Consider the following 23,863-nt stretch of genomic DNA (forward strand, 5'->3'; position numbering starts at 1 on the left):
GTGAGCTTAAAAGTCTGCCAAGTTCCAAAATCCATGCCCAGCTTTATTTCTTACAGAGCATAAAGACCATTCTCCACCTTCCTAAAACTAGCTCTGATGATATACAAACACCAGAAGGTGTTAGGAAGCAGATGCTATGAAAACTATTAGTAAAAAGCAATGAAAACAAACCCACAAATCTGAGCCAAATTACTCCTCCTGTAAAAGGAATCATGCCAAGGACATGTGCAAAGATGGCCATATGGGTTTCTTAGAGGAGTTGAAATATGTCCTTCCACATCAAAATAAGGCTCATCCTAACTGGCAGACCTCAGCAAGCCCTGCACTTTGCTCCATTACCTTACTGGGAACCAACAAAGCTCAGAACTTAAAGACTGCAGGGAACCCTAGAGGCAGCCAGCCCCACCGGGTAGGATTCTGAAGACCCATGATAGGCTACAGGTCCCATTCTAGAATAAAACATAGGGACCAAGGCTAAGCCAATCATTACCTCCCATGCCTCTGGCCACAGTGAAATTTTAGGAATAGGCTTAAACCCTAAGCTCATGCAAATAGCATAGAATGTTAGGGCTTTTACTGAGAACAATGAGAGTTGCTCATTGTCCTGCTGGACATGAATGAAAAACACAGTGCCCTGGGACCTATAGGCCACCATTTTCTAATCCGCAGGGAAGACAAGTTAGAAATGTAGGTAAGAGACCACAGTGATCAAGGCAGAGGGATGAAAGAATGGGTTGCTGATGTCATTGAACTGTCGACCAAGCTTCATCTGAAGTTACATTTACTTCTAGTGTTCATTGCACATATCCATAAATGTCAAGAAATTCGCTTTTTTTTTTTTTTTTTTGAGATGGAGTCTCGCTCTGTTGTCTAGGTTGGAGTGCAGTGGTGCAATCTCGGCTCACTGCAACCTCCACCTCCCGGGTTCAAGCAATTCTCTTCCCTCAGCCTCCCAAATAGCTGGGATTACAAGTGCGTGCCACCACACCTGGATAATTTTTGTATTTTTAGTACAGACAGGATTTCGCCATGTTGGCCAGGTTGGCCTCAAACTCCTGACCTCAGGTGATCTGACCGCCTTGGCCTCCCAAAGTGCTAGAATTACAGGTGTGAGCCACCACACCAGGCCAAAATTCACTTTTTAAAGGCAATTCTAGTTGAACTTTCTGTAACTTGCAACCTGACACTTTCCATTAATAAGCCCCATGGTCTAACCCTCTGGTGTTTCTTCTGGCCACTTTATTCCCCACCACGTTTCTCCAGCTACATCTCATCACTCTCTACTCCCAGCAGGAAGCCTGCCAACTCCAGTCTACCCCTTCCGCCCTCATCCCAAAGCCCAGTCAGGACCCCTCATCCAGACTAGTGCAGATGAGAAACATAGGACTGCAATCCTGTATCACTCTTCCCTCCAGTGTGAACCATATTCAGCTGGTGTTCATGAGAATGCCTACAGCGGGGTAAGGATTTTGAGGCAGGGGTTTAAGAACAGAGAGTATGCAGTCCACCCCAACCCACTCCCTGCCCAACCTGAGGGCCAAAGCCCCTTACTGTCCACAATGACACAGAATAGGCAAGTGCTGGGGGAGAGCTGGGGAAAGACAGTTGTGGATTCTATGCAGAAGAGCAAGAGAGGACACTAAACTTACTGTGGTCGACAAAGAAAGTAAAAGGAGGAAAGAACGAAGCGGGGAGCTGAAGGGGGGAGGGCAGAGGAGGAACGAATAAAGGGGATAAAGTCCTTATGTAGTAAATGCCAGCCCACCGTGATGGCGAATTTTATGCGTTAACTCAGCAAGGCCATGGTAACCAGTTTTTAGTCAAACATCAGTCTGTTTGGCATTGCTGTGGAGGTGTTTTTCAGCTGAGATTGACATTTAAATCAGCAGACTTTGAGTACAGCAAGCTATCTTCTATAATGTGGGTGGGTCTCATCTAGTCAGTTGAAGGCCTCAACTGAGAGAATGGAAGCCCCCAAGGAAGAGAGAACTCTGCCTCCAGACTGCCACGCAATTCGGGACAGCAACATCAACTCTTCCCTGGGTCTCGATTTTAGACTTGCCAGTCCCCACAATCACAAACCCATTCCTTAAAACAAATCAGTCTGGGGGTGTGTCTGTCTGTCCATCTGTCTCTCTCTACACACACACACACACACACACACACACACACACACCCTGTTAGTTCTGTTTACCTGGAGAACCTTGACTAATACACCCATTAAAACCAAAATATGTCCTTCAGGGTGTTAATGTTTGATTGAGGAAACATAGAAGTTTAACAACTGTTATCACGCTGGGCATGGTTTGTAATCCCAGCATTTTGGGAGGCCACAATGAGAGGATCATTTGAGCCCAGGAGTTCTAGACCAGCCTATGCAACACAGTGAGACGCTGTCTCTACAAAAAATGAAGAAAATTAGCTGGGTGTTGGAGCACACCTGTAGTCCTAGCTACTCTGGAGGCTGAAGCAGAAGGATTGCTTGAGCCCAGGAGGTCAAGGCTGTCACGAGTCATGATCTCACCACTGCATTCCAGCCTGGGTGATAGAGTGAGACTGTCTCAAAAAATAAAAAATAAAAAAACTGTGCCAAAATTAGATAATTCTAGATAACCGAGAAGGAACTGTGCAAGGGCACTCTGATGAGTGCTCAGAGCAGGGTGGACAGCAGAGGGACAGAGGGACAGCATTTCTGGAGCAACTCCTACTGTCAGCGCCTAAGAATAGCACCTAATTTACTATCACGACCACCCTCTGACACAGAAATAGAAATAAACTACCCTTTTTCCAGACAGGGAGAGCTCAAGGTAAAGCCACCAGCCCGAGGTCGCGCTGCCAGTAATTAATGAGTACAGAACTTAATAATGATAATGATAATGACCATAGCAACGTTTATTCCGTGCTTATAATGAGCCAGTCACCACTCTGAATGCCTAATATAAATTATCTAATTAATTCTCACCGAGAAAAAAAATCCTGTTTCATTTGATGTCGCACTTTATCCACAAGGAAACCGACTCAGAAGTAATGGAGACAGGTTTCAGGTCAGCAGGTCCAATCCCAAAGCCCATTCTATGCGCACCCCTAATCTAGCTACCTCCGACTCCAACAGAGGCGTTTTGTCTCCAACACCTCCGCACTGCTGTTCACACAAAGGGAGGACAACCCCGGGGGTTCTGGTAATCCTGGAAGGCTTCCTATCAGAGGTGGGCCGGGAGGAAGGAGGGCAGGAGAAGGGAAGTCTTGCGAAGGGGAGTGGTGTGCGCGGAGCAGAAGCTGCAGGGACGCTGAAGGCTGATGGGCGGGCCGGGGCGGAAACGGGACACCGCAGAATGGGACAGGCGGGCTGGGATGCCGGACGAAGGAAACAGGCCTGCCCGGCAGGTGGCAGAAAGCCACAGAGGGGCTCCGAGGAGGTGGTGCTGTGAGATGGCGCTGCAGGCTGGAAAGGGGCTACAGGCAGTGTGCCTCCAGAGACCCCAAGAGAATAGCTTGGGAGGGACCGTGGGAAACTCAAGGAACTGCACCGCCCTCCCGGACCACCTGAGAAAACAGGGGGAGTGGGCGAATGAGTAGACCAAAGTACTCATGACGGGGCAGGAGCAATGTGAGAGACTCTGGAGGACCATGGAGAGAACGTGATGACCGATGGAGACGGATGAAAACCTTGCCGTGGGTGTGAGTCTAAGGCGCCCCCAGGCCCCCCAGCGTGTGAATGGCTGGTGCTGTTCGTCATTGCGCCGCTAGATGGAGCCGGCGCCCCGTCGAATGCGCAGGGATCCGCTGCGTGGATCTCAGGACCCGACCAGGGAGCCAAAGCGGGACCCTCCACGGCGCCGGACACCAGCGCAGCGCTGGACACCAGCACAGCGCTGGCTTCAGGGTGTGCGACCCTGAGCTTGGTTTAACGCTCTGCCACCAGGCCTTGAAATTCACAATTTGTGAACAAAGGGACCCACTTTTTCATTTTTATTTTTTATTTACATTTTATTTTATTTTGTTTTATATGTTATGCTGTGTTGTTGGGTATTATTGAACGGGTCTCGCTCTGTCGCCCGGGCTGGAGTACAGTGGCGCAATCATAGCTCATTGCAGCCTCCACCTCCCAGGCTCAAGCCATCTTCCCACCTCAGCCTCCCGCATAGCTGGGACTACAGGCGCACCACCACGCCTGGCTAATTTTTTGTATTTTTTGTACAGAGAGGGTTCCCTATGTTGGCCAGGCTAGTCTCAAATTCCTGACCTCAAGTGATCTGCCTGCCTCAGTCTCCCAAAGTGCTGGGATTACAGGTGTGATCCAGGGCGCCCGGCCCCACCTTTTCATTTTTGCACTGAACTTGGCAAATTATGGAGCAGGTCTTGCCCAGGGCTTTCCGTTTCCAGCACTTTCACGCCTTGACTCATTTTCCCTCCCACACCGCAGTGAGGAGGTTAGGATCCCATTTTATAGACTAAGAAACGAACGCTCAGAGAGAAGAGACCTGTTTAAAATCACATGCTGGCCCTTGATGGAGCAGGGCTAGAAGCCACATTTGTGACCCTAAGTACAGAGTTCTTTCCCACCCACCTAAGAGGCTGTCCCCTGGCAGGCAGGGTCCCACCTGGAAGACCAAGATCCTCGCCCCTGCCCAGTAGGGAGCCTCCTTCAGGCCCACCCCTGCTTAGGGATAGCTTAGGGTGAGCCAGGGCATCCGGGCTCCAGTTGCTCAGAGGCTGGGGCAGGGCTGGGACAGGTGGCAGAGCTGTTCCCAGAGTCTGTTTCTTCTGATGACTGGAAACTCCCTGGCAGCCAGGAGGAAGAGGCAGTCCTTGGAGCCCAAACTGCCAGTCCTGGCTCTGCCTCCTGGACCACCAGCCACAGACACTGGCGGTCAGAAGGACCTTCCCTCGGGGCAGCTGCCCCACCACGGAGCTCCCGCACACAGAGTGGGAGGGAGGAAAGGGGCCTGGCTTCCAAGTGAATGAGACAGACCAGAGCTGGAGTCCTGGCTACCCGCATTCCAGCTGCACGCCCTTAGGCGGGTGGCCCCTCTGAGCCTTACTTTCATCAGAAGTAAACTAAGGATCACATGCTCGGCACTGCTGCAGGGAGGGTTGCATAGTGAAAGCACCTGGCAGGTTGCAGCGACTTCATAAATACTCCTTCATTTCCTCTCGGTTTCAGTCACAAAGGCAGCTGAGTTGTCTGCTCTGGAATCTCCCCCTGGGGGATGAAGCACAGAAGCCTGCTCTGGGGGTCACAGACTCTCCCCTAAGCAGGGTGGGGACAGAGTACTCAGTGAGGGGAGGGTTGGAGGGCAAGAGAACCGTGAGAAATGTGGTCCAGCAGGCCAGACCAGCCACCTAGGGGGAGGCCACTGCGGGTTCGGTCCGGAGTGACCTGCCAGGCGGCTTTCCACGCTGGTTACGGCTGCAGACTAGCAGGTGCGCTGAGGCCAGGCCATGGGGCAGGAGGAAGACAACAGAAAGATAGTAATACTCGCATTGCCCCATGTGGTCATACAACCCCAAGCTGGTGCCAAAGCCTTCCCCTCACCGCATCCTCACCACCCCACTTTACAAATTAGTGACCCAAGGTCAAGAGAGTGACACAAAGACTTGGGCCAGCCTCCTAATTTTTGAATCAGTGATCACCCTGGTATTGCAGAGTCAGGGCCCCAGACCATGGGACAAAGGGGCAGGAAAGGCATGATGTCCCTCCTCGTTCCTCTGTCTGCCAGCTCCACAGAGCTGGAGGTGGGGACTGGGGTCAGGAATCAGGGACCGGAGAACAAAAGGTTCCCGTCATCCCAGGGCCTGTGCCCTCCTCAGAGTGCAGTGGCTTAGCTGAACCAGGATGGAAGGTTGTCCTGAGGCCCTTGGAGTCTGAGAGGCTGGACTCCAGCCCCACTGCTGCGATGGACTTGCTGTGTGACCTCGAGAACATGAGTCCCCCTCTCTGAGCCTCTGTCTCCTCATCAATGAAACAGGGCTGATAATCCTCACCTCACAGGATTGGATGGTATTGGGACGGCATGTGGGTTTCACAGTCGGTCAGACTGACTTCAGACTCCAGCTCTGCCCTTTATTCACTGTATGATCTTGAGCAAGTCTTCACCTCTCCATGCCTCAGTTTCCTCGTCCAAAAAACAAGGATGTTAAGACCTTCTGCCAAATGGACACATGGCTCATGTCTATAATCCCAGCACTTTGGGAGGCCAAGGCGGGGGGATTGCTCAAGTCCAGGAGTTCTAGACCAGCCTGAGCAACTTAGTGAGACCTCAACTCTACAAAACATAAAGAAAACTAGCTGATGATGGTGTGCATCTGCTGACCCAGCTACCCAGGAGGCTGAGACCGGAGGATTGCTTGAGCCCGGGGTTTCAAGGCTGCAGTGAGCCATGATTTTGCCACTGCATTCCAGCCTAGATGAGAGAGTGAGACCCTGTCTCAAATAAAATAAAATAAAATTTAAAAAATAAAATATAAAATAAAATAAAGAAAACCTCCTGCCTAGGGTGTTCTAGGATGTTGTAGAGATTCAATAATGTTAATCTCCCCAGGAGAGATGGAGGCTGGAGGAAACCAGGGCTGCATTTCACTACAGAGGTCACCCAGCATCTGGCCTGGCGCCTGCCCCAGCACCCAGGCTTATCCAATGCCCACAGGGCCAACGGTGCAGAGGCATTCCTGCTGTCACCCAGCAGCCTTTCAGGAATGAAAGTTGTCAATCAGAACGGGTAGCAACATTAACCAGGCCACATCAATGATGAAAAGACTGTGAATTATTTGAAATATGTATCTAAGAGACAGAAACCTTTCATTCCATGAACTCAGAATCTTTCAAAGGCTCATATATTCCTCCTCACAACAGTAGCCACCAAAACACTTGGACAGGTGACTTAACCTCTCTGCCTCAGTTTCCTAATCTGTAAACCATAGAAATGCTGTTCAGACCTCCTTCAAGAGAAGCTGCTTGACCACGTCTTGAGTAAGGGTTCAGAGTAGGGGTGACAATGTTCCTGTGGTCACCCCACTCCACCCCAGGGAGAGGAGCCAGGATGGCTGCTGCAGAGGCCTGGCCACTAAATCCCCCAGGCTGTGCCCAGAAAGGGACTGGCCACCAGGGACTTTAGTTCCAGGCCATTCCTGCTGGACACTGAGTCCTCCTAACAAGCGACTTGCTTCAAGGAGGGTAGTTCCCCGCAGTGCTATCTGTGGCTCTTTCTACCCAGTCTTTCCTTCTACAGATGCCAGACCCACACCGACCCTCCGCCTTTACCTTCATGGACTTCCTGCCTGATACATCTCGGGGACATCTAACCCCATCTTGGCATCTGCTCTTGAAGGGCCCTGACTGGCACAGGGAGTGATAGCAATGCCTGCTGCACTGAGCCATTGTGAGGACACAAAGCAAACTGCTCAGAACACATGGGGAGCACAGCCTAAGTGGAAGAGCTGGAACAGTCACCAAGGACCACATCCACTCATGGGTTTGTCTGTTGGTAGAGGTTTAATTGGTGTTTCCTTATATACCTAAAGAAAAGTAGTTTCAGGCTGGGTGTGGTAGCTCATGCCTGTAATCCCAGCACTTTGGGAGGCCAAGGTGGGCAGATCACTTGAGGCCAGGAGTTCAAGACCAGTCTGGCCAACATGGTGAAACCCTATCTCTACTAAAAATACAAAAATTAGCTGTGTGTGGTGACAGGTGCCTATAATCCCAGCTACTCAGGAGTGTGAGGCATGAGAATTACTTGTACCTGAAGGCAGAGGTTGCAGTGAGCCAAGATCATGCCATTGCACTCCAGCCTGGGAGACAGAGTAATACTCTGTCTCAAAAAAAAAAAAATTTAAAGAACGAAAAGAAAAGTAGTTTTAGCCAAAGAAGGTATTTCTCTTGCAATGTAAGCCAGTTTCACCCAGGCCACCAGAATTGCCTCCCTCAGAAGCAAGTATCTGCAGAAGATCCAAGATAATTTGCGTGAGGGTTAGCTCCCACCTTTGCTCCAAGAGACACTGGCCCTGCTGCTGAATGAACAAATTGTACGGCTCAGCCTGTGTTGGGCTGTATGCTCACGCCTCCTCCTCTGGATCTTGGCTCCCTGGCAGATGAGTGCAGCTAGGCCCTGGGGTCCTTCCCAGCTGTAGCATTCTAGGATGAGGACGGAACATTGGCCTCTGTCTGTGGCCTCAGAGGCAGCCAGCTGCCTCTCCTCCCTCCTCCAGCTAGATCTTTTTTTGCCACCCACTCTGTTGTGTCCTGGGTGTGTGAAGGGGCTGCGCTTGGCTGCCTTTTCTTTTGTCTGGAAATGACAGTCCACAGACCATGAAGGAAAGGCGGGAATGATGGTTTGCAGAGGGAAGGCAAGGGGAGCTATTTCCACCTACTTTGGCCTGGTAATGGATGAGCACATGGGGAAGTTTCAGCATTTCAATAAGAAGTTGCTTTCACCTTCCTCTGCCTTCCACCAGAAGAAGCGCCCCGATCCGGTGGAACCAAACACAGAGGGTTTCTTTCCAGTGCCATTCTCTGACATCAGCCATCCCCCAGAGAGCTCCCCAGGGAGGGGTCTGGGTCTCCACCTTCCTCTGAATCCCTCTGCTCCCCAGATTTCATTCCCCACTCACAGGAGCAGCTTGCTCTCGACAACTGTGCGGTGTCAGCCACCTAACTCCTCTCTTCATGTCTGGTGGATGAGCTGACGTGGGTTGTCCTTCTGGACTGCCCTGTGCTGCACATCTCCTGGGATTTCCAAAGCCAAAGCATCTCCCACTTACCACCTGGGTCAGCTCCCTGTCTTCCAAGCTCCCATTTCTACAGCCTCAACTACTGGAGACTTTTGTCTACCCAAGCCTGGGGAATTGCTATTCATGAAAACTGCAGTATTCATTGTTTTTGAAGATGTCTAAGTCCCAGAAAACATAAGAAGGTTCAAGATGGCTTTTAATGTGAAGGAGAGCAGTCTTCATTTTTTTTTCTGGTGAAAGGAACACTTTTTAATGAAAGCTCAAGTTAATGTTAAGTGACAAATGTCATAGAGCCAGCCACGAGTCTTTCTAACTTTGTTACGGCCATAAATGATAGACATGTACAATCAAGTCCCCAGGTCAACAGAGGGACAGATTGCTGGCAGAACCACCCTCAGCAGGTTCGCAAGTTGATCTGAAAGCTGCCAGGGCAGTTTGGAACGTTTGCGATGAGGAACTTGTATTTAGTTCTTGTAGGTTGTCACATAATCGCTTAGGGCGGCTCTTAAAATATGTCCAAACAAGGAGACGGTGAATAGGTCTGGAATAACAGTCCCCCTTCTGTTTCAGAACGGACAGTTTCAGCCAATAGGAAGAGGTGAACGGTAATGAGGGAAGAATTGGCTTTTTAGACACACCTGGTATTGAACTCTGACTCATCGTGTGCTAACTGAGACCGGGCAAGGTGTCCCACTCCCTCATCCAGCTTCCTCCTTGGCCGTAGAGTCAAAACACATCCTTTGCCCCACAGGGTTCTCATCAAGGGAAGGGAATAAACACAGGGCAAACACCTAGGAGGCTGACACCCAACAGGCACCAAGAAATGTTCGTTTTCTTCCTCTCTCCTACCGTCCCCCCAGCTCTAGCTCTCATATCTAGAAACTAGAACAGCCGTCTACCCCCTCGCCCAGGCTTTCCCCTTGCCCAGATGGTTTCTAGGCAGACCCACAGGATTTAAGGTCTTGCTAACAACTAAAAGCCATGGATCCCTTTCCCTCTTCCCTGCTCTGTTCTGAGTCCTGTGTGTCTACAGCTCATCTCATCTTCCCCATAGCCCTGAAGTGGATAGGCAAGAATATTGTGTCTGCATCTCAGAAAGGGTGAAATTAAGGCAGAGAGGTGAAAACACTTGCTGCCTGTCACCAGTGGGGTGAGCTGATGATGGAGCCAGCACCTGAACCCAAACCATCCATCTAGGTCCAAAGCACACTAGTAGCACCATGCTACTACTCTGCCTCCTGAGCCACAGGACAGTAAGGATTAGACGTCCATGCTCAATCATTCTAAGCAAAAGTAGCTAAGCAGAGAGGATGAGGAGTCTGACAGACTCAAGAAGGAGAGCAGACGCCAGCTGTCTGGCGTCTCAGGAATTCCGATTCCTCACTCAGGAATCGGAAACGCAGCTTGCAGCCTTTAGTGATAGAGCTGTATGCTTGAGGCGCTGCTTCCCAGAGAGAGGTCTGGAAGTCAGAAACACAGAGTGCGGGGTCCGCTGCTGGGTCAAACAGACATCAGACAAGGCAGCATATCAGAGAAACGGCCCAGGAAAGGCTGGGACAGGCTCAGGACTCACCCAGAGATGCTGGGCCCTGAGTAAACCTGTTTATTCTTTCAGATTAGGTTGGTGTCAGATTGAAGGGTCAATATTATTTAGTATTATTATTAGTTATTCTGGAATAACTACTTATATTTGTTATGTATTTTCCAGGTATTTCACATGCATTCTCTTATTTAAGACTCACAGCAACTCAGCAACATATTATCCCCTTTTACAGGTGAGAAGGGGCTCGTTGAGGCAAAGGGATTTCTTTATTCAAGTTTACATGGCTGCCTGTGGCGGGGCTGGGTGAACCAGGGCTGCTCTGCCTCTGTGCCTGCTATGCCAAGTGAGAATAGGGTACTCATCCCAGGATCATCTTTGCAGGCATCCAGGTGTTTCCCGTGCCCACCTGCCCCCTCATTAGGTTCTGTAAGGTCACCATCCGGACCCCCAGGAGCACACTCACCCGTGGGGTCAGGCTGCTTTTAGAAATCCCTTCCAGAGATGCCAGGTGAGAGGGAGGCAGGCAGACAGACATCTATGGGGGTCACGTTCATCCAGACAGTTCATTGCCGGAAGGAAGCCACATGCCTCACCTCAAAGCTCATCTGATTGGAGCCAGGTACAGCCAGATACAGTCACGATTGTGTCCAGAGGCCCAGGAGGCTGGCGGGGCCCTTCACGACAGCTGCTACGGCACAGCCCATCTGGAAGGGCTCTTTTTGTTCAACGCTTAACCCTCTGAGGACCCTCGGGACCAAGGGATGCCACACCCTGGGTGAGAGAGATACTCAAGGAGGAGGATCCCTCTACAGAGGATGAGTTAGGACACCCAGGATGGGCCCACATTTTCCTCCCCGCTGTGCTTCCCAGGGGGACTGAGGGTAGGGGGAGACCCACATTCCACAGAGGACAGACCGTGAGCCTCTTGAGTTTTAGGAATCTGTGAAGGAACACCCCCAAACACCTACCATGCTCCCCTCAGGCAAGAAAAAGGGGTCCCCGAGTTCCAGTGGCTTGAGTAAAGGCCCAGAAAGTGACCCCCGTGAGGCTCAAGGAGGAGGGAATGTTGAGGGCCCAGCCTGCAGTAGGTGGGCAGCCCTGCCCCAGCTTCCTGCAGGTTCCCAGGAAATGAACAAAAGGCTCCCTCAGCTCACTCGTTGGCAGATGTCTCTGACCTGAGGCCATTCATGAACTCTCACTCAGGCACTCAGCCCCCCAGATAGCCTGGAGGTGTTGGCAGCAGACCAGAGAGACTTTCAACCAAAGACAGGTCTGGTTTCCCTGAAGAAAAAGAAACCTGAACTGGCTGCCTTCCCAGAGCGTCTGCTTGCAGGGGCCCATCTAAGTCAACAAAGCTGTTAAATGGGGGTGTGTGGGCCGAAGCCCACTGCACTAGAAGCTCCCCCTGCACTGCCGGTGCTGCCCTGCCCCAGGCAGCACTCTAGCAAGAGAGAGCCTCTCACCACCATGGGGCCTGTCCCTGCTGCTTACTAGCCTCTCCTACCCACAGCCTGGACTCTCTCTCCACCTGGACCCCCTCTCCTTCCTGCCTCCCTCTGATTCAAGCCCGGTGGGTGGGACTCCCACTCCCCCTCCTCTTCCCGGAACACAGTAACAGCAGGTGTGCTCCTGAGGGTGATGTGAGGGCAACAAGACTGACACCTTCCTCCTCCACCTGGGGAGCTCATAGAGACCTATCACATCCACATCCTGCAAGCTCTGCAACCTTGGACAGGAGGTGAGCTCCTCCAAGCTGCAGCTTCCTCATCTGTAAACTGGGAATAACAGGATCTCTATCAAAGATGATGATGACTATTCAGAACAGGCAAAGCCACAGAGACAGAAACAAATGAATGGTTTCCAGGGCTGGGGCAAGAGGAATGTGGAGTAACTGCTTCATGGGTACAGCGTTTCCGGTTTGGGGTGATGAAAATGTTCTGGCACAAGACCATGGTGACGGTTGCACAACCTCATGAATGGACTTAATGCCACTGAATTGTATACTTTAATATGATTTCAATGATAAATTTTATGTTATGTGTATTTTGTCACAATAAAAAAAGTTCCTATGAGATTAAATGAAATGAAGGTTGTAGAAATGATTGCACAGCCTGGTACATTATTGGTCCTCAACAGATTTTAATGTCCTTCTTCCCTGAGATCATCACATTGAAATGTAGACAACATACCCCCCATACCCCACATGCCTACTCAGGGTGGACTACTTTTCTATTTAGATACTTGCTCCAAGATGCTAATAGGATGAATCCATGTTTTTCACAAAGTTTTTGATTCGCCAGTAGAAGAGAGAGTGTCCAGTGCTGCCACCCCTGTTCCCTCTTCTGGACTTACCTGTTTCACTGGCCTAGTCTAGGGTAACCAACACCAGGATTGAGTCCTACCAGAGGAAGGTAAAAGGCTGTCTGGGAACCCAGGCTAGGGACTTCTCTCAGTATCTTTTTCTCACTGTTTCCAAAACACTGTCATCCTAAAAGATAAAATCTCTCATTATTGGGAAGCATTTTTCCAAGAGTCTTTTGTGTTTCTGCACATCTTATGAGCAGAGACACTACTTTGGTTACAATCTTTTCAAGAATGTTTGTAAAGTAAATAGCCTCAGAAGATACAGTGTCTCTCTTCAATGCAAAGAGCAGGTAGGCTTACTGTCCATTGTGAAATATTTGGGTTCCCTAGGCTTAGGGCTCCTCTCCTATAACGCAACCCACAGCAGGAACAGATAACACCTGGCCTTCCTTGTGCCACCCCATGGGAATAAGGGTTTGGGGAACTGGAACAAAAAATGCATTGAATATAGCAAGGCTCAACTAGTATTTATAATCATTATTACTTGCCTTTCTTCCCTACTATGCTCTTAAGCTCCTTAAGGGTAGCCAGTATATTTTTATTTGTCTTTGTATTTCACAGAACGGATACTGATAAGTATTTGCTGGCTGGCTGACTGGCTGGCTGGCTGGCTGGATGGATGGATGGATGGACGGGTGGGTGGGTGGGTGGATGGATGGATGGATGGATGGATGGATGGATGGATGAATGGACAGATGGGTGGGTGGGTGGATGGATGGATGGATGGATGGATGGATGGATGGATTGGTGGATGGAAGGATGAATGGGTGGGTGGTTAGCTGGATGGATGAATGGATGAGTGGATGGATGGATGAATGGGTGGGTGGGTGGGTGGATGGATGGATGGATGGATGGATGGATGGATAGATGGATTGGTGGATGGAAGGATGAATGGGTGGGTGGTTGGATGGATGGATGAATGGATGAGTGGATGGATGGATGAATGGGTGGATGGATGGAAAGATGGGTGGATGGGTGGGTGGGTGGGTGGCTGGATGAATGGATGGATGGATAGAAAGGTAGACAGGTAGATAGGTGGATAGATAGGTGGGTAGGTGGAATGATGGATGAATGGACAGATGGTTGGATGGAGAGATGTTTCCCTTGTGTCATCCTGGCAGTTTTATCTGATGCTTCCCCTCTCATTCTTATAGCTTTTCTAGCTCCTGACACCATGCCCAGTATTTTAACCACTTACCTTGCCAGCTATTTTCCTGGCTTAAACCATGTGATGTAGATAATAAGACTCAAGTACTCTACATGGGGCCTTGGATTTGGATGTCAGGGAGCATCCTGGATTATTGCCTAGGTCTGGACATCTGTCCTGTCCTGCCCTCCCAGCTTTGTCCTAGCGTCGGCTCCACTCCCAACTTCAGGACCTCATGGTGATGTGCAGTTCTAATAAACCCAACCAGATACCAGTCCAGGCTACCAAACCACATGTTGGTCACCTCTGAACCAGTCAAACAAGATGTTTGTTTCTCACATTTGCTCCTGTTAGGCTAGAAGGGGTCATAGTGCTGGGCACATAGCAGGTACTCTGTTAACATTTATTTCATGAATGGATGAATAAGCCTTGAATTCATTGCCTCCTTCTTATATTATTGAAGTCAGCCTCCTGGGCAATAAGACCTAAAAATATAACCAAAAGGAGGGAAACTGGAGATATCGCCCCAGACATTCCTTATGGCTCGGCATCCACATGGCAAACACAATCTCCAGAACGGTGCGGTGATGGCATTGGATGTGCCAGCCAGTCTTCCCTGGGGTAAGAACCCCCGCCTCTGTGCACAGTTTCCTCACAGATCATATACGATATATAAGGTGATTACAAAGGTATACCTGCTCTATATGCATTTGCAGTTGCAAACAGCTTCTCCCTTTTTCCACAGCCACACAGAATGTTTGACCAATTGGCATCTTGCCAAGAATAGCCTGGCAGTGAATAGCTGTTTAATGTAAAGGCTCTGGGGCCCATTTTTCAGATGGCTGAGAGAATGGAATATCCAGCAGGCAAACTGAAGTGCCAAATCTGTGGTGCTGGGGTCCTGGACTCATTAGCCGTAGGGACACTGCCTCCCCTCGCCTCAGTTCACCTAGGAGGGCTGAATTTTTTTTTATTTTAAAGATAATATTTAGCTGGATAAGATGCCTAATATTCACTGATGTATTAGTTTGCTTGTTTGTACCTCCTTTTCATTTGTGTAATTCTATAAGAGTTCACATAAAGTGGAACGAAACAAGATTGGTTAGAAAACACAAAACTGCATATCATATGTTCTCTTGACCAAGTTCAAGAGAGTGCAGAGGTGTTGCCAGGCCAGGCAGAAGGCCTAGGTGTGGCTGCTGTGTTCCAGGGCCTGCCCTCCAGCATGCCAAGCCTAGGAACTTGATTTTGCCAGGGCTCTGAGAGTTATCCAGCCTTAGAGGAAATCAGCTCATACAACCCAAGTCACAAGAGGCTCTTATACAAACTGGAATTAACTCCACTTGACAAATGTATTCTAAGAATTAGATCACAAGAAGGACAAGAACAACAACAACAAGAGGAAAAAGAACAAGAAGCTGGGGAAGGAAGGAGAAAAAGGAAGGAAGGAGAGAAGGGGAGAAGGAGGGAAGGAGGGAGGAAGGGAAGGAAGGAGGGAGGGAGGGAAGGAGGAAGGGAGGGAAGGAAAGGAAGGAAGGAAGGAAGGGTGGGAGGGAGGAAAGGAGGATAGAAGGACGGAAGGAAAGAGGAAGGAAGGAGGGAAGGAAGGAAAGGAAGGAAGAAAGGGTGGGAGGGAGGAGAGAAGGATGGAAGGAAAGAAAGAGGAAGGAAGGAGGGAAGGAAGGAAGGAGAGGAGAGAAGGAAGGAAGGAGAGAAGGAAGGAAGGAAAGAGAAAAGAAGGAAGGAAGAAAGGAAGGAAGGGAAAGGGAAGGAAGAAAGGTAGGTTATGCAACACAGTCAGTGCTGGTAACCCCAAAAACAAATTCAAAAGGGAAGCCAAATTATAAAAAGAACATCATTTCTTGAGCTGAAATAAAAGCTAAGGAAAAGGAAGTTGGTGGCAGTTAGAGGGACTGTCACCCAGACCTGTGCTGAGGTCTCGTGAACTACCCTTTCTCCATCAGTGACAACCTTTCCAATGTCCTAAAACATTTCTGGCAGATTACAGCCTCTCTCCCTTGGAAGGCCCTGGAAAAACACTACCGAATTCTTGTTCTGCGAGTTTCCTATCTCAAGGCTCCGAGCTGACCATCCCTACTGGCAAACTCTGCTGTTCTTCAGAGACCGTGTAATTCTACCGAAGACATTTCAGCCTTAGTCACAACTTCTTTCCTCCGCCAGGACATTACCCAGGTCACCTCGATTAGAGTTTGGGGCATTCCAGAAACTCTTTTGCCATCCTCTTGGGTAATGTCCACAGACGATTTATTTCCTTCGCTGTGTGTGAATTTTATTCTGTAACTTTTAAAGGGTTATATTAGTTCTAAATGACTGGGGTTGGGAAGGGAGGATACTTCTCTCAGATATGAGCAAATTATTAATAGTTCAATCAGTAAAGATATGGCTTAAAGAGCAGGGACAAACCCTGGCTTCAAGCAGGTGTTTTCCATGGTCTAATTACACATTAACCATAATAGTTACCAACACCAAAACAGCCCATTGAAAATCGAAGGTGCTTAATGGCCTGGGCTCCGGTAGAAGTCGGTGGCTGGCTATTGTTTTTCACTCCTCTGACCTTTCAGTCCAGTCAAAGAAGGAACTGGCAGCAGGCACATACACACCGCTGGTGACTCATCAGCAGAAGTGTTGCCATTTGGATTCCATTTCTCACACTATTCTAGAAATGCAGGCATCTGAACTCCCCAGGCACTTGTATATTTTGACCAATTATTTTAACAAGTTCCAAGGAGAGCATCGTAGCAAAAACGAGTGTAAGCAATTGCTCTCTAGGCAGAGAAAAGGGATACGGGCCATTTTCCTTATGGTAGGAGTATAGTTGTCACATTAAATACCAGGATGCCCAGTTACATTTAAGTTTCAGATAAACATCAAATGATACACTATTTAGGACATACTCATACTAACAAAGCATTGATTGTTTATTTTAAGTTCAAATTTAACTGGATGTCCTGGGTTTTTATTGCTAAATATAGCAGCCCTAGATAGGAGTAAAAGAGAAAATTTTGAATTCATCCTTCCTAGTGAGTTAAGTGTAAAATACATACCTGCAGAGATGCCCCGGTGACTGTAGCAACAGATTCACCCTGAGGCAGCAGCCGAGAGCCAGAGCAGGGAATCCTGGCTGTGAGGAGTAGGAAGCCTTCCTCCCTGTTTTGTAAACTTCTCTGGCATAGAAGAAAGAAGGAGGGCTGCATTATTTAATACAGTACTCTCTACTGAACCCTCTGTTAACATGCTCAGAGGAGAAAGGCCACTTTTGGAGTCACACGGGTTCCCTGAATGGAACAGGCAGCAATGAAAGAAGGGGTGTTTTCTCCACTCCTCTCACTGTCCTGTTATCTCTTCTCGGGATATGAAGGCCAATCTTGCAGAAACTGAGAAAACATGGCTGGCAAACCAATAACCTCTGGTCTGGGGATCGAGATAATTCAAGAAGAGGAGAGTGGGTTTTTTTTCTTCCACGAGTTTCCTAAGCAATTGTATCCGTCTATCCCCACCTGTAGGTACTTTGCAGCGGTATCCTTTCATAATCGGAAGAGTCACAGCCCCACGTGTGTCTTTGGGCGTTCTAACACTGCCGTTGGCCACAAGTGGAATCCGGGGCAATTCGTGTACATTTTCAGGATCTCAATTTTCCCATCTTTAAAATAAGAGTAGGTCTTTGATCATTAGAAAAGGGGGAAAGGAGGAGGATTATTAGTCTCAGAACTCAATGGAAAAATAAAACTTAATGAAAAGATGGTATAAGAACCTTCCTGCTCTAAACTTCTGTGAGTTTATGTCGACGTTTATATATTGGCTGGAGCATGATCTACTGCTAATGCTTATGTGCCACCCTTAATGGGACAAGATGTACGTCCGGCACTGCTCTTCCAACCAGCTCTAGGGACTGAAGTTTGTTGAGTTATCTACACTTTCTTTTTCTTTCTTTTTTTTTTTTCTTTTTCTTTTTTTTTTTTTTTGAGGTGGAGTCTCGCTCATGTCACCAGGCTACAGTGCAGTGGCGTGATCTCGGCTCACTGCAACCTCCATCTCCCGGGTGCAAGAGATTCTCCTGCCTCGGCCTCCAGAGTAGCTGGGATTACAGGTGCACGCCACCACACCCGGCTAATTTTTGTATTTTTAGTAGAGACGGGGTTTCACCATATTGGCCAGGATGGTCTCATTCTCCTGACCTCGTAATCTGCCCGCCTCTGCCTCCCAAAGTGCTGGAATTACAGGCGTGAACAACTGCACCCAGACATACCTTTCTTACTGGTCTACAGAGTTGATTAGCAAGGTGGGCAGCACAGTTGGTCTGCAGCCTCATCATAAAGGTTTCTCCATCTCAATCTCACTGCCTCTCCAGGCACCGACCACATGACCTGCACCCTGGCGCTCTTCTCTAGCAGATGAGCCTGTTCCCATGCTCTGTATGCCAAGTGAGCAGCTCTCCAGTTAAATCCTCTGTTGGCTCTCCATTGCCTACGTGATAAAGCCCAAACTTGTTGGCTTCTCCCAATGGGTCACAGGCCCACCTCTTGACACTCCCCTTTCTGTCTCCTACCCTAATGTCTTCCTAAGACTCCTTCTTACCCTCACAATCTCTGGCCTTTGCACAGACTGTTCCCTCCACTGAGAAGGGCCCTGCTGCTCATCCTCAAGAACGAGTTCAGGTGTTACCTCCCTACTGAGTCTGCTCAGAGTCCCAGGTAGTCACGCCCTCCCGCCTCTCTTCTCCCACCTCCTCAGGCCCCTTTCTCTATCGTGGCACTTCCCGCCTTACATCATGGGTTGCTTGTTTACAACTTTCTCTCCTCCAGTTGTCTGTGAACCCCTCCCTCCAGGGGTCTTATATACCATGTCTTATACCTCTTTGAGTCCCCAGGACCTACCACAAGGCTTAGCCCAGAGCAGGTGCTAGCAAATGTTGACTGAATTAATGAGTGAAGAAGCCACATATAATTCAAATAATATTTCCCCAACCTGTAAATTATGGTTGAACAAGGCAGTTCATAATCTCTGAAGATTCTACACACACCACGATCTCACTAGCTAGTAGGGACAAGTCGCTGTGGAGTGCAAGTGCAGGACAATGTCATCATGATCTCAGCAGGCAAGTCACGGGCAGGGCCTCTGCTTCATTCTGATCTCAATCCCTGAGTCCCTCCTTCGAGGACCTGACTCCAGGTCTTTCTGTCAGGGCCCACGGTGCTGGGGTCATCCTGGTGGAGGCTGGGGAGAGCAGCTAGAGCTCAGCCTGAGCCTCTAGGTGAGAATTGCTGCTGAGCAAAACCAGAGACGGGAGGGAGCTGGCACTCTGTGCTCAGGTCACAGTCCCTGCCCCGTGGCCATTTGCCAACTCCCAGATCCATCGTGTTCCCACAAATCAGAGATATTTTCTCATGAGTCATTGTCTGGAAAAATGAGTTAATTGCCTTGCCTGAGAGCTGGTCTGGCAGAGGCCCCTGTGGGGTTGGGGGACATGACCCAAATGGTCATATGGAACAGGAACCAGCTGAAGTGGAGGGAGATTTACTGCAGATGGCACTGTCGGTGATGCCAGGGACAATAGCCCAGATAACCACACTGAACAGGGGTCAGTTTACACTCCTGAAGGGTCAGACAACCTCCACCTTCACACATGTGTGCACACGCACAGACACACACACACACACCAGCAGAGCAACCCTCTCCCTCACAAGAGCTTTGGGGCTCTGGCTTCAGGGACCCTTCAGAGGATTGTCACTGGCCCCCATCTGCCCCTCCTTGGTGGTCCCTTCAGGATAAATGACCCTGATGTCCTCACCTCCTGGCCCATCTTCTTGGGCTCAGGGACTCTTTGCAGGTAAGGTAACCACAGACAAAGACGAGGCAGAGCCTACCTACAGAGACCCCTACCACTCTCCAGGCTCAATGTAACCTTCTCCAGGCATTGCCCTTTCCCACCTCTTGACCTAATTTGTATCTAATGACAAAGATTCTTTGCTTTATCAAACCTTCACCAGGCTACTGGACCTTCTCTTAGGTCCATGTGTGCATTTTCTTGTAAAACCCAGTTTTAGCAAGAACCCCCACCCCACCCTTGATATCTGAACACGCTTGATGTCTGCTCAGCTTCTGCACCCTCTGCCCTCTCCTAGGTGAGGTCTGATCACCCTGGCCTGCCTTCAGCAAAAATCTTTTAGGTGGGTTTAGCCAGAATCCTTCTCACTTCTGATAGTTCCTCTTAGTCATTTTCTATCCACTGACCCCACCCTGCTCCCTGGTTATAAACTCTTAATCTCCCATGGTGTATTTGGAGCTGAGCCCAATCTCTCTCCCACACTGCAAAACCCCATTGCTGTAGTTTCTCTACCTATTGCAAGCGTCCCGAAGAAAGTCTTCCTTACTGTGCTCTATTACGTGTCATCGAGTAATTTTTTTTTTTTTTTTTTTTTTACACTGAGACCCTTCTGCCTGGTACCGATGGAGCCTGGGGTCATTGGTAGTGCTCCTGACTACGCCTGTGCCTTCAGCTCCCTCGTCTCACTTCCTCATGGGGCCATCCCAGACTCCCTCTGGATCTTTCTCCACACTCTTTTGAGGAGTGCAGTAGAAAAAGAGCAGTGGCCTCAACAAGGACCAGGGATCCTCGGGTCAGATTTCACCTCGGCCAGTGATGTGAACGTGGGCAAGTTATTTGAACTTTGGGACCACTGACTCACCTTATGTGGGGATATTAACTACTAACAAGGCAGCCGGAGCACTTGAGCCACAATCTGCATGAATTCCTTTTCATTTCCTCTAAGCAAGTCACCTGGCTGCTTTTTGTCTTTCTAATTTCCTGACCCAGGGTCTGTGGGAGATGAGTAAGGGTGGAATGGGAGGAGGTTTCTTATGCACAAGCCATTTACAGCTATTGAACATCTATAAACAGAGGCATCCCATATTAAAACAATCTGCTCTGAGAAGCAGAAAGGTACCAGGTGCGGTCTCCAGCTTCCATTTTTCATAACTCTCTCCTCCCTACTTCCTCTCCCTCTCCCCTTTCTCATTCATCCACACCCAGAGAGTATGAGATACCAAACATTACTCAGGAAGGGGAAGGACCAATTCAAAATGACTCTGTCCATTCAACACTGAGCTCATGCCGGGCGCTGGGCTTGACTCTGGCGATGCAGGGATCATATGAGGGTCCCGAATTTCCTGTCTAGTGGCTTTGTATATAGGTGGGATGTACGTGGAGGGGGTGGGGGAACAGGTACAGATATACAGGTACATAAACTACTACAATATTATGTGGTAAATGTGGTAGTAGAGATGGATCCACAGGCACAAAGGAGGGAGGGGGACAGAAGGGCAAGGTTGGGGCAGGGTTCACAGAAGAGGAGCTAGGGCTGATGGGTGAGCAGCAAGTTAGCAGGTGGCTAAGGCTGAGCAGAGGAAGCCAAGGGTGCACCTCAGCTGCAATGCTATCTTAATGCGGGCTTCAGTGTCAGGATTCAGGAGTAGTGACGGGGCACACTGCAAGAGAGCAGTGTTGGGGGTGCAGGCACACTGAACCCAGCACAAGGAGGTCTTGAACCCTGACCCAGAGCCACCCCTTACTTAGAGCAGTGACACCTCAGCCACATATGCCAAGCATCTGAGCTGCGGCAGCTGGTACAAAACGCATTCCATAAATGTTCGTGGAATGAATGAGCAGACGAATGAATGAATGTTCCCGTCTATCAAACGGGAGTGACACTATTTACTCCAGCTCTGCCATGGGATTATTGGGAGGGTGAAATGAGATGGTAGAGATGGAAAAGCCCTCTAAACTGTAAAATACTATGCAGATGTAAGGATTATAGTGTGAACTGATATGGTTGATTGCCAGAGAAAAAAAATTATCTAGCAATCAGCTGGTGATGGTGCAGTGACTTTCCTGGACTGCAGGAGGCAGCTTTAATTGGAGCTCTTAAGGGAAATCTCTTCTCTCCATCGTCGAATTACTAGGACTGTTAACGACTATTATTGGAGACATTTTTAAAATTTTTTACATCACTGAATGGAACAAATCAATCAAGATTTTGGGTGATAAGAAATAGCAGGAGAATTGGGCACATAGTCAGGGAAAACCTAAGAACGGTCGCATCTTAGCATTCCAGATGAGACTTAATGATGGCCAAGTCCCACTCCCTATTTTAGAGTGAGGGAAACCGAGGCCTGGAGAACATGCAGTGTCATGGTGCTCACCTGGATTAAGTAATAGTCATAACAGCTCACATTATGGACTGAACATCTGTGTATGAGCTTATTTGATTCATACAACAACCCTATAAAGTAGATATCATAATTATCTTCATCTTACAGTTAAGAAAACAGAGACTCACACCCAGTAGCTAGTCCAGGTGTACACAGTTAGTAAGTAGGGGTAATATACTAACAGGGTATCTCCCTGTTGCCAGAGCAACTGGAGGTCCACAGGTAAGAATATCACTGTGGGAAGAAATACATTGTTTCATTTACTTGGGGTTCGGCGAATATTTGACTAAAATGATGACCAATGTTGGACATAGAACAGGGGAACCCCTACAGTGATGTCTCTTACCTCGGCGTGAAAACATGCGCAAGGACTCTCTCAGGGTTTGGAAGCCAATCAGCTCGAGCCAGGTCCCGCAGAAAGGAGAGCTGTTAGAGGCGCTGTAACTCCTGAGCCCTCCTGCTCCCTCTCTCATTAGCTGACACCATCAATTCAAGGTTAATGCATGCCAGGTTTGGGAGCTAATTATTCCACCATTACAGATATAAATTTCCCCTGGAGAACAGCCAGAGACGGGACCCGGAGAGAAGAGGAAGAGGCTGAGGAAGGAAACAGGCCGCCCAGTTCTGACAGATGGGAAAATAGCATGTCATCATGGGAGGCGGGCTTCCCGACCACTAGAGCATGCCTCCAGGAAACCTCCGCATCTTTCCTGGTCGTTCTCCAGGCTGACTCCTCTGCCCACACTCCTATTTGCCTGGATTTCTGCCAGTCACCGAACCCCCACCCTCATCTGTCAGCCTCCATATTTCCTAAAACAGCTTGCAGAAAACCCTTCAATTCCACAATTTATCTAGTCCCTAGTCTATGCCAAGCAATGGGATGTGGGACAGGGAGTGCTGCCCACAGTGATTAATAACACATAGTAGCTTTTACTACTGGGGAAGACAAATGTGCATTCAGTGAATTCTAGCACTTGGCTGTATTATGGGGACAAAGTGCTATGGGACAAGAGAGTCACTTGAGATAGCAGGTTCTGAAAAGGAAGAGCCATTTGAAGTGTGTCTTGAAGGATGAGAAAAGTTTCAAAAGCAGGGAGATGGGAAAGGACGGGTATTACTCCAGGTAAAAGAAACAAAGCATAATGGCAAAGAAGGCAGAAATTGCTTGCTGTGTCTGGGATATAGGTTAAAGCATGCTGAAAGTGAGCCTGTAGTGGGACTAAGGACTAGGGAAGGCAGCTGGAAGAGACCATGAAGGGCCTGAACAAGCATGATTTGGAATTTAGAATTTCTATTAGAGTCAATGGGGAGCCACTGATGGCTTCTGAGGAAGGGAGTGACATCATGGGATCTGCATTTTAGAAAGAGGGTGGGGCGGTGTGTAATAAAGGGGAGCAAATGGAGGGATGCAAGAGGACTCAGCTTCAGGAGGAGTCCTTGAAAGACTCCAACAGGAAAGAGTGGGAATTGCAATTAGTGGACATGTTGGTGACCTCGTAAAAGGAGGTGACCTTTTAAGATGAGAGAGGCTTTCATCCACCCATTCAAGTTCATTTAGTGTCTCTTTTGCGTGAAGACAGCTCGAGCCAGATTTCTGGCCAGTTGTTGTGGCTGGGCATTTCTGTGTCTGCCTTAAGGTGTCTTCTGGAATAGGCTGCCCACTGGCCAGGGCAGGTAGCAGGCAGGGTTGTTTGACCTGGAGGCCTCCCAGGGTGAGTGATGGAAAGATTCGTCATGGGCAGGTAGAGGGCCTGCTCAGGTGGGAGACAGCAGGTAATGGGTGGGTGGGGAGAGCACAGAGGCTGCTACAGCCCAGCCCTGCTCAGCGGCTGAGGGCTGGGGGACAGGGGAGT

General features: G+C 49.1%; 1 long non-coding RNA gene across 3 annotated transcripts in view; it reads right to left on the reverse strand.

Annotated features, from left to right (window-relative positions):
• Positions 1–7,332, reverse strand: part of LOC117065439 — a 99,470-nt gene extending 92,138 nt beyond the window's left edge. For all 3 annotated transcript variants that reach the window (XR_004429923.1, XR_004429922.1, XR_004429921.1), the window contains exon 1: positions 7,262–7,332. This is a non-coding gene — a long non-coding RNA (uncharacterized LOC117065439). The remainder of the gene's footprint in view (positions 1–7,261) is intronic.
• Positions 7,333–23,863: the final 16,531 nt, after the last annotated feature.

Source organism: Trachypithecus francoisi, unplaced genomic scaffold (genome assembly GCF_009764315.1).
Source record: "Trachypithecus francoisi isolate TF-2019V2 unplaced genomic scaffold, Tfra_2.0 Lachesis_group2, whole genome shotgun sequence".
Taxonomy (NCBI): domain Eukaryota; kingdom Metazoa; phylum Chordata; class Mammalia; order Primates; family Cercopithecidae; genus Trachypithecus; species Trachypithecus francoisi.